General features: G+C 41.6%; 1 long non-coding RNA gene across 1 annotated transcript in view; it reads left to right on the forward strand.

The window, feature by feature from the left end:
- Window positions 1-10,000, forward strand: part of LOC102387261 — a 38,490-nt gene that overhangs the window by 25,833 nt on the left and 2,657 nt on the right. The window contains exons 2-3 of the long non-coding RNA XR_001358096.2: window positions 3,425-3,536; window positions 9,597-9,665. This is a non-coding gene — a long non-coding RNA (uncharacterized LOC102387261). The remainder of the gene's footprint in view (window positions 1-3,424; window positions 3,537-9,596; window positions 9,666-10,000) is intronic.

Below are 10,000 nucleotides of genomic sequence, written 5' to 3' on the forward strand. Positions count from 1 at the left end.
CACCCAGCACTCTTCCCTGCCTATGCAGGGGGTCAGACTCGATGATCTCAAGCAAATCCCGGGACGTCTCAAGCAAATCCCGGGACGTCTCTCAAGCAAATCCCGGGACGTCATTCTCCCCCTGTACTCGGCCTTAGTGAGGCCGCAGCTGGAGTACTGTGTCCAGTTTTGGGCTCCACAATTCAAAAAGGATGTGGAGAAGCTTGAGAGAGTCCAGAGAAGAGCCACGCGCATGATCAGAGGTCAGGGAAGCAGACTCTACGATGACAGGCTGAGAGCCCTGGGGCTCTTTAGCCTGAAAAAGCGCAGGCTCAGGGGTGATCTGATGGCCACCTACAAGTTTATCAGGGGTGACCACCAGCATCTGGGGGACCGTTTGTTCACCAGAGCGCCCCAAGGGATGACGAGGTCGAATGGTCACAAACTACTTCAAGATCGTTTCAGGCTGGACATAAGGAAGAACTTCTTTACTGTCCGAGCCCCCAAGGTCTGGAACAGCCTGTCACCGGAGGTGGTTCAAGCGCCTTCATTGAACACCTTCAAGATGAAACTGGATGCTTATCTTGCTGGGATCCTATGACCCCAGCTGACTTCCTGCCCTTTGGGCGGGGGGCTGGACTCGATGATCTTCCGAGGTCCCTTCCAGCCCTGATGTCTATGAAATCTATGAAAATGGTGGCAGGGGCGCTTGAACTAAAGCTCTTCAAACCCTAATACACATGATGTTGCAGCGTTTTAATTAGAGCAGCTCTGGCTCCCACCCCCAGAGCATGTGTAAAACTGCCCTTAGTTACCAGTTTTATTCCTGTCTCAGCAATGTATGGCAAGTGGCGCTAGCATGGGCTGGCAAATGGACAGGGGTGAGAGAGGTGAATCACAAGACACTTGTTAAACAGCACAACTCAGTGCTAGTATCCCCCATACCTGAAGTTCAAATTCCTTCCTCTTCCGCACAGCCTGGGGAGGATTAGCCTCAGCCTGATTTGGGTGAAACTGTGGCCTACGGGAGACCATGGCTGTGCAGCAAGTACAGTATTAGTTTAATTGCTAATCTCAGCAAGTTAGTTTCAGACGTTGATGCAAGACATTGATTCTGTTTGTCAAAGCCCCTTCTAAACTGTGAGCAATTTTTTATGGGGTCTTCAGTATTAAGGACCCTAGGGAATTGCCAGAGATCCTCACCCTGTGAAAATATTGAGATCAATAAAGCAAATTGATAAATATCCATTTTACAGACTATAGACTCTTGAATGAAATACAGCAACATTTAATATTGGCTGATCATAACACTTTAAAAGCCACAGAGTGAATACAGTAAAAGAGTAGGCGATATGGAATGAGATTGATTCATACAACTTCCCGAATAAAAAATAGTGTTTGTTACGTTGGATTCTTGTGGAACTAAAGTAAAAGATACGTTAATAGGTTACCAGAAAAAGTCAACCCTTAAAATGCAGACAAAGATATTCTGCTACCAATAGTATTACAGCATCAAAACATCCCATGGACACTCAGAAATAAGCTGTACTTCTGTATGGCAGTGAAGCAGCAAATTGAATTCTCATAATATGTTTTGAAAATGAGTCTTGTTAGGTTTGATGAGGTGGAAAAGGTACTGAGATCACTGGTTTGTTCCAATACATTCAGTACACTTTACTTGGCTGTTTGCCATGGCTAATCTTTTTAATGGCAATGTAGCTTGTAAACCCATTTTTTAGAAAGCTATGCATCTCAGTTTTATAATATCACACCAAGTAGGGTGGTAAATAAGTTTCTCTTCAAGCGTGAAAGCTTTTTTTTTTTGCTACAATCCCAGAAATCTTATTTTTAAAAACCATGTCTTGAAAACCTCCATAATTCCTTTATGAATTCAGTAATAAGCAGAATAAAATACAAACCTCCTTATTTATATTAATATATTTATTCTTAAATGCACCCATCCATTGTTCTTATTCAGAGACTTATAAATACATCTATCAGGCAGTTATTTATAAAAATATATAGCAGTAATTTAGGACCAATGTTCAGCAAAGCGAGCTCTCCCAGATCCCTCTGGATTTCTCTGATAACACCCCATTCTGCTGTTCATTCCATCCCATTGGGAAACAGCTTAGGAGAACAAGCATGACTTTGGAGATCAACAAATCTAAGGCTTGGACCAATCAAAAGAAACAGGGACATTTCATTGCCAAGTATACTTCACTGAAAATGTTCTGATTTAGCCTCCTGACAGTTAAACTAGGGCCTATTAGCTCAAGTACCTTAAATGATTTCAATTCTGTAGCCTCATGTGAGTTGGTAGAGGTAGGAAGCAGAACCTGGCGGAGGGGGGGGGACAGTGGCTGCGGCTCCAATTCTGACCCTGTAGTCACTGTCCCTCCCCTTGTTTGTACTCAAATCTAAGACAAGGGGTTTTCCCCCCATGTTGAATGGAGAAACAAAACCTTATCTTAGATTTGAGTAAATACAGTAATATAAAGTAACCATTTTTTAGGATTGTGTTAATTTTGTTGCCCTTCTCATTTTCATTTTTCTTCCATGAAAAATTGTCCCTGTATAATAAGTGTTTCCCTTCCATAACCTCCCTTCCCCTTGAGCCATCAGATACCATGGAAAGAGAGCCATACCTCACCTGCCAGTACCACTGAATAATGTATACACTTTTGTATCCCAGTGAAGCCTTAAACCTCTGAAAGGCTCCAAGCCTCTTAACTTGTCACCTGTGTAATTCATTAAATAGATCTCCCCTGAAGGAATCATGTAAAGGAAATTCAGTGATCTGAGCCTCGGTTTCCTGGGTACTTCCCTATGCCATCCCCTGTTGGTCTGTCCCCTTGTATGTAATGATCCACTGTGTTAAAAGACTTATTCTTGATTTAGTCCATCTCTAAAGATAAGATTTCAACCATCTCCAAAGATAATAGTGCTGTTTTCTCTAACAGACCAAGCAAAAGGTGAGAGAGCATGGTGCTTTGAAATTTACATGGAGTTGAGTTTAAATAAAGTTTTGAAGCTGAGCATGTGCTAAAATTTTAGACTGAAGTGGGTTTTTTAGGGATGAGACAAAATAGGCATACAGCAAAAGTGCATTTCAAAAAAGATTATAAAATCATAAATGTTTATTAATTAAGGGCCACTGAGGTGTAAGCATTCTTCATACTTATTGAAATCAGTGAGAGCTAAAAGCATTGAAGAAGTGCTCAGCACCTTCCAGCATTGGGCTATATAAATCTGGGAGTGTTTGTCAGGGTTGAGGGAGGGAGGAGTAAGCAAATAGGTGCATTTCGGGGTGGGGAGGGGATAGGACATCATTTTTGCAAGTTTAAAAGTATGTGAATTGAGCCAGTGGCTGCTCAAGCTGCCTTGCACAATGTTAAAAAGTCAGGATGCTTGCTAACAAATGTTACTCTCTATTCTTTTTCAGTTACCCATACAGTGAAGACTGTAGCCAAGGAAAGCAGTACATGAATACTAGATGTCCAGCTTGGTGTGACAGGATTCTAATGTCGCATTCAGCCAAGGAACTGATTCTAAAAGTAAGTACAGTCATGTCATCAATCTGTTCATATCTGCAACAAAGTTATTTTTCCATTTGACATCCTGCCTGTCCCCAGGTTCTTAATTGTCCAGAGCAAAAGTTGAGGACAGAAACACCAACAGAATAATTACATTTATATCTGTATTTCTCACTTCTTTCTGAGGAGCTTAGTGTTTTACAAATATTATACCATTAAGTTTTACAACATCCCTATGAGATATAGAGTTCCTTAATCTCAATGCTTAATTGTAATCCTAATTTAATAATACCTGTCAGCATGCTGAAGACTTCTATTTTTTTCTTTTTTGTCCTTTCCCCTCTCCATTTTTTCTGTAGAAAAACTGAGCCTGGTCACCATATTACACACACCACATTTCACTTCAGGACAGGGTGTAAAAGGAGGCTTTGCATTCTGATCCAGTAACTGTAATATGTAAAACTGTAAGGTTGGTCTCTGGGTCAGGTTATAACAACCTGAGAGGTGTCCCAATTGACACAGGATGTCAATTAGTCCCAAAGTACCAAAACCACAGTAGGGAATCCTTGTGGCAGAGGAGCATCCCAGTGGTGCCTCCTACCTTGGATGACCACACCTTCGTATTCCTGCTGTGCATACGGCGGGTGTAAGGAACATGGAAGAGTCTCTTTGCACTCTTTGGGTTATTTAAACTGGCTTTATTGCAGGATTGCAGTGCATATCAGACTTGCCACACCTAAGTATCTGGTTTGTTTCTCCACACAATGTCTTATCCTACTAAGAGTTATGCATGTATCTGTGCTTCCTGTATGTGAACACATTTTTTAACGTGTGAATTGCACGAGGTAATGCTTGAAAAAAATCCTTATGCAGTTTGCTTAATGTTGTAGCTTCAGTGGGTATGTAACAAAATGAAACATTCTGAGCTTAGCTTCTTAAAGTTTATAACCTTCTCTCATTCTCTCTCTCTCATCAGTGTGTTTTGTATCATGTTTAGAGCATTTGTTTTGCAGTAAGTTATATAATTACAATTAACAGATAACTCAGTGAACAGCTGAGGGCATTCTTTCCACAACTGCTCAGGTTTCTAAGGCACTTCCACTCACATATTAACCTATAAGACGTTTTTACATGGACACATTAAACTTTTCCCAAAACTTTTATTCAGGGTGAACTTGTCAGTACACAAAACTGGAGCCATCACAAAGACTGAAGAATAGAATTTATTTCTGTGACTTGCGAACAGGCCATGGGCTAGAATATACCTCCTCTTTTGACTAATGCAGGCAAAGACCTAGAACAGTATGTTTGTGCAGCTACAGAAATGTCAGAGATTCCTAGAACTCCAACCCTAATGGACTTTGGGGAGCAAAGATGGAGATCCCTCTTCTTGATGCACAAGGGCTAAATCAAGGCATTCAAAAAGCCCAAGGCAGAAGCAGCCTAAGTTTTGTGCTGTACTCTAGGGGTGTAGTTGTAGCCATGTTGGTCTAAGGACATAGGAAGACAAGGTTCCTTGGGTGAATCTGATATCTTTTATTAAACCAACCCAAATAGTCGTAGCCTGACAAAGGGTTTTTGAACCCAAAAGCTTGCTTAACAACTATTCTCCAACTATTTGGGTTGGTCTAATAAAAGATATCAGATTCACCCAAGGAACCTTGTCTGTGTGCTGTACTCTAAGCACCCAAAGTTAGGTCAAGAGCAAACGGAACAGACATTTTCCCATGGGGAGGGGTGGGGGAGAGGAACGTGAACATTCACGCTGCCTGCAATGACTGAAGCCAGCAGGTTGAGGGCACTCCCACATGAATCCCAGCAGGCTGCCTTTACTCACCCAACGCCCACTTTGCTGCCACTGACAGCCGGTCACTGGCAAGGGGGCAAGGCTAAGGACTGACCAGCCAGGCCAGGCAGTGTGGGCAGAGCAGAGGCCCCTGCCACACAGCTCCCTCCAGCTGTGCTGGCTCAGATCTGGGGTGGCTGTCAGTGGGGCAAAGGGGTGTGGGGGAGCAGGGAAGGCAGAGAACAAGACAGGGGATGCCCCCCAGACAGCAGTGACCCAGGACCACCCCCTTCCCCTGGCCTGGCCCCTCCTGATGGGCAGATCTGCCATGTGCTGCTAAGATCGGGGCACTGGGAGCATCTGAGCTCAGCTGCAGCCACACACGTGCCCCCAAGACATGTCAGGCAGGGCTGAGCACTGGGCAGCTCCTGGGCTGGCAGAGCCCTGGGACAGCACCGGGACAGGGGCAGTTGTTGCTGAGAAGCGCAGTGGGCTTCAGGCACGTGGAGCCGGGACTGTCCTGACACACCTCCAAAGGAGGAGATAGGGTGGGGGCAAAGCAATGGGATCTGGCTCCAAGACAGTGTTCCAACACTGCCTACCTCATGGTGCCACCCAGGCAGCTGGCCCTGCCCTGCCCTGACCCGCTGCTTGCCCAGCAAGGTGCCCCACAGCCATACTACGAATGGTTCCCATGGGGTGAGAGCTCTGGGCTCAGCGTGCCACTTGCTGGGGACCCCTGCCATAGCTGTGGCTCAAGTCAGCGCCTTCTCCACCTGCCCCTCATGGTGACCCTGTTGGCCCTGAGCAGGGGCAGCAGGCATGAGGCAAGAACCAGGGCTCCGGCTAATATCTTTGGGGGCAACAGCCACTGCAGGGGGGTCACCTGCCCCCAACTCACCATCCTTTGTGTTGACAGTCCACAGAGTGGGCGAGCTCAGAGATGGCCAGGCAAGCAGCAGGGCAGGGCAGGGCAGAGCTAGCTGCCCAAACAGTGCCACAAGGTAAGTGGCAGTGGAGTACTGTCTACACAGAGCATCTCAGAGTCCTTGGAGCTGGGTCCCATTGCTTTGCCCCCACCCCCTGGAGGTGTGCGTCAGTGATAGCCACAGGCCTGCACTCCCACAGCCTACTGTACTTCCCAGCCATGCCTGCCTCTGTCCCGGTGTCTCTGCCAGCCCAGGAGCTGCCCAGCACTAGGTCCTGCCTGGCACGTTTTGAAGGCGTGTGTGTGCCTGCAGCTGTGCTCAGACATCCCCAGTGCCCTGCCCTTAGCTGCATGTGGTGGATCTGCCCACCAGGCTGGGCCAGGCCAGGGAGGTATGCAGTCCCGGGTCACTGGTGTCCCCAGTGCAGACCCTGGTCTGTTCCACTCCTGTCCCACTCAGATAAGGGAATGTCATATTTTTTTTAATATGATCCTTATAACTTATAAATAATCTGAAATCCTAGCATTCAGTAAGAGGATAATGTTGGGAAATCAGAGTTGCCAAAAAAGAACAAGGTACAGAAATATAAAATGAACAGGCCCTTATTTTTGTATGTAGTCTATCAGCAACAAAAGGTAACTTAATTTTTTTCTGCATCTCTTGAACACGTATAAGGCAAAATCTGCTGTATTGCATATAGTTCTAGTCATCGGTGGAATTCTCTCAGAACAAAGGATAAGGACCTGGAAAGGATGACCAATGAGGATTTTTTTTAAAGAAAAACAGCTATGTATAAGAAGACCTGCAAGTGTATACACAAGTTTGAAGTGCATAAACACGGCAGCTGAAGAGGGAGATTTCAGGCTGAGCGAATAGCTAGATGTAATGGGACAACATTAAAAAGGAAAATTAAGGTTGAAGAGCAGAGAATATTTGTATACATGAATCCAAACAGTCTGATATAGTCTACACAGGAAAATCTCAGCAGTCTAGTTACTCAGATTAGAGATGATTTTTCAAAATCTTATAAACTTGTACTTGCAATTTTGCATTTGCAGATTATGGGTATGCAATTTTGAACATCTCTAAAATTAGTAAATGCTAAATTACAGGGGCAAATTGGCATACATTGGTACAATGTTATTAACTTTATTGGAGTTCAGACTGTTTGCATCAGAAGGGAATATACCTCCTGTTACCCATCTTGGGACCACTTTTGAAATTCTGACCCAGTAAAACTTGAGGAAAGGACTCAAAATGTTAAATCATGAAGAGTGCTGAACTAATGGAGGAAAGGACAAGATGACCTAATAGGTTTAAGTCATTTCCAATTTATGTGCACTAAGCCTTGTTTGCCTTCCCACAGACTTCAGATCCGTTATGAAGGTTTACACTCTGGAACTTTAAAAAGGTAGCAATTAAGAAACTAAAAGTGTACTACTACACTACTTGATCATAAGTTCAATAAATTGTTTTAAGTTATACTATAAATTAAAAGCGCTAAGAATTTCCTTGGTATAACTAACTGCCAAGAAATTATTAGGCATCGTGCTGTTTAATTATTTGTGTGTTATAAATAGCTGAAGAATTTACTTTTTCAGCCCTTACAGATTTATTTCTTATTTCAAACAACAAATGATAGTAAATCTGTATTTTGGATCCTTTGTAAGGAAAAGAGCAGGATGCACAAATTAGCACATACTACAGTATGTTCAGCTCTACACACTAGGCGTTACAGATTGTACAGACATGGGGCTGTAAACAGCTTTCATGCAACATCATCTATCATGCTATGGTCGGTTACCTCACCATCATGTTATTTTATGCTTCCTGAGCCCTAAAACACCAAAGGTTGCCCACTGCTAGGGAGTTGCGTTGATGCCTGATAGCATGCAGTAATGAATGCTCAGCCAAGTGTATATTGTTTCTGCTTGTGCGCTGCTGTAATTTGTTTATCTGTCTAAAGATTATGCAGTTGAAAATCCACAATTTTATGCTGCCTTTGTAAATTATCAAGTCGCTTTTGATGAATGTATCCCCACTTCCGTTGGTAGTGGCATTATGATCTTGAAATATTGGAAAGTGCTCATGCATACAATGCAGAAGGTTATGTTTTTATATTTTTTGGCAGACAATCATGCTATAAAGTAAATCTGACCTTAAGCTTCCTTACTGCATTAAAGATAATTCAGTTTTAACTTTTATAGTCCTAAATGTTCCTGTTTATATAAAGTTCTTGCCCAGTCAAACTTGACTGATTACAGATGAGAAAATGTTGACTGTTTCATACAAAATAAATTAGTACTGCAAACTACTTTAAAACGCATCTATGATTGTATCAGAGATTTGAGAATATGCATACTCCAGATTTAATTAGCTTATAAGAATTTTTTAGCATAATAAGAAATTGCTTTTGTGTGTCAAGTGTCTTTGTATTTCCTCCTGAAGGGTTGTGCTAGACAAACAAAAGAGGCTGTAAAAACCTCACATTCAGTGCAAATGGTGGAAAGATGAGTACATTCAGTTACTTATTAAACTGCAGATGCAAAGGGAATGTTTAAGAATAAAGTTCAACATGAAGCAGAATGCAAGCAGTTCATATTGTTGGGTGGAGGAATGACATCTTTTGAATGATACTGATTTTCTTAAAATCTCTTGACTGGTCTTTTCATTAAAGAAAAATGCCTGGTAGAAATAAGATGTTCCTGACTTCTGTGCATTTGCTTTTTTTTTAAATTCTGAACAACAGGTTCTGTTTGTTTAACCCTACATAACTGAATCAACAGCATTATCAGGTCCTGATCCAGGATGATGATATTTGGGCATGAAAATAAATATAAAAGCATAAAAATAAACAACAATAATGTGAACTATAAAAATCAATTAATATATCTGCATTCAAAATAATACTGTGTGGATTAAAAAGGTATTTTTATGAAACTATGAATAACATACTGCTCTGAGAGCAATGTTTATGTATAGTGTTGTTCATGAGAAAGGACTACGCTGAAACTGTGCTGCATTTCACTGACAAAAGGTTTGAACGTACCTGTGACTGAGTCACTAGTTTTGTCGTCATAGGCACTAAAAGTTCATAAGACTTGGAAAGAAATAATAGCTATGGAGATTATGGGCATTATTTTATCTGGAAAATCCCACAGATCTTCACAATGAATATTAAACATAAAATTTGCAATGAAATAATTGTCCTGAAGAGCCCAGGAAGAGCGCTTTAACATACCCTCCTTCAGAAACCTCATAGCATTTTCTTGTTGGAGTTCCACTCATGTGTACAGTTTTATTATTTGATCTTCTTTGTAATCTGAAGAATACCTTAACTGATTGTTTCTTTGTTTTTAAAACTAGTCAGAAAATGATGAGAAGATAGTGATATATGACCATATTGGGCCAAATGTCTGCATGGGGGATCACAAGGTAATTACATTCAAAGTTACAGTTATTGCATTTTATTAAATGCTAGTAGGGAAGTAGAATAGTAGAATATATATTCAAATGTCTATTTATTGTAATTTAAATCAATTATTCTTGTCTTTATTTTAAACTTAATGCATCTCAAAATTTGAGCCAATCAAAATTTATTCAGCTAATTATTTTACATCAGTAAAAAATATTGTATTTGGTATTTGCATTAATTTGAGTAAGGAACAGGATAACATGTCAGAATGCAACATTAAAATACTGTATAATCTGAATTTATTATGAATATTTTTTTAATTGATGATCATTCCTATATATAGTATCAATGGAAA

This window comes from Alligator sinensis, unplaced genomic scaffold (genome assembly GCF_000455745.1).
Source record: "Alligator sinensis unplaced genomic scaffold, ASM45574v1 scaffold108_1, whole genome shotgun sequence".
Lineage (NCBI taxonomy): Eukaryota > Metazoa > Chordata > Crocodylia > Alligatoridae > Alligator > Alligator sinensis.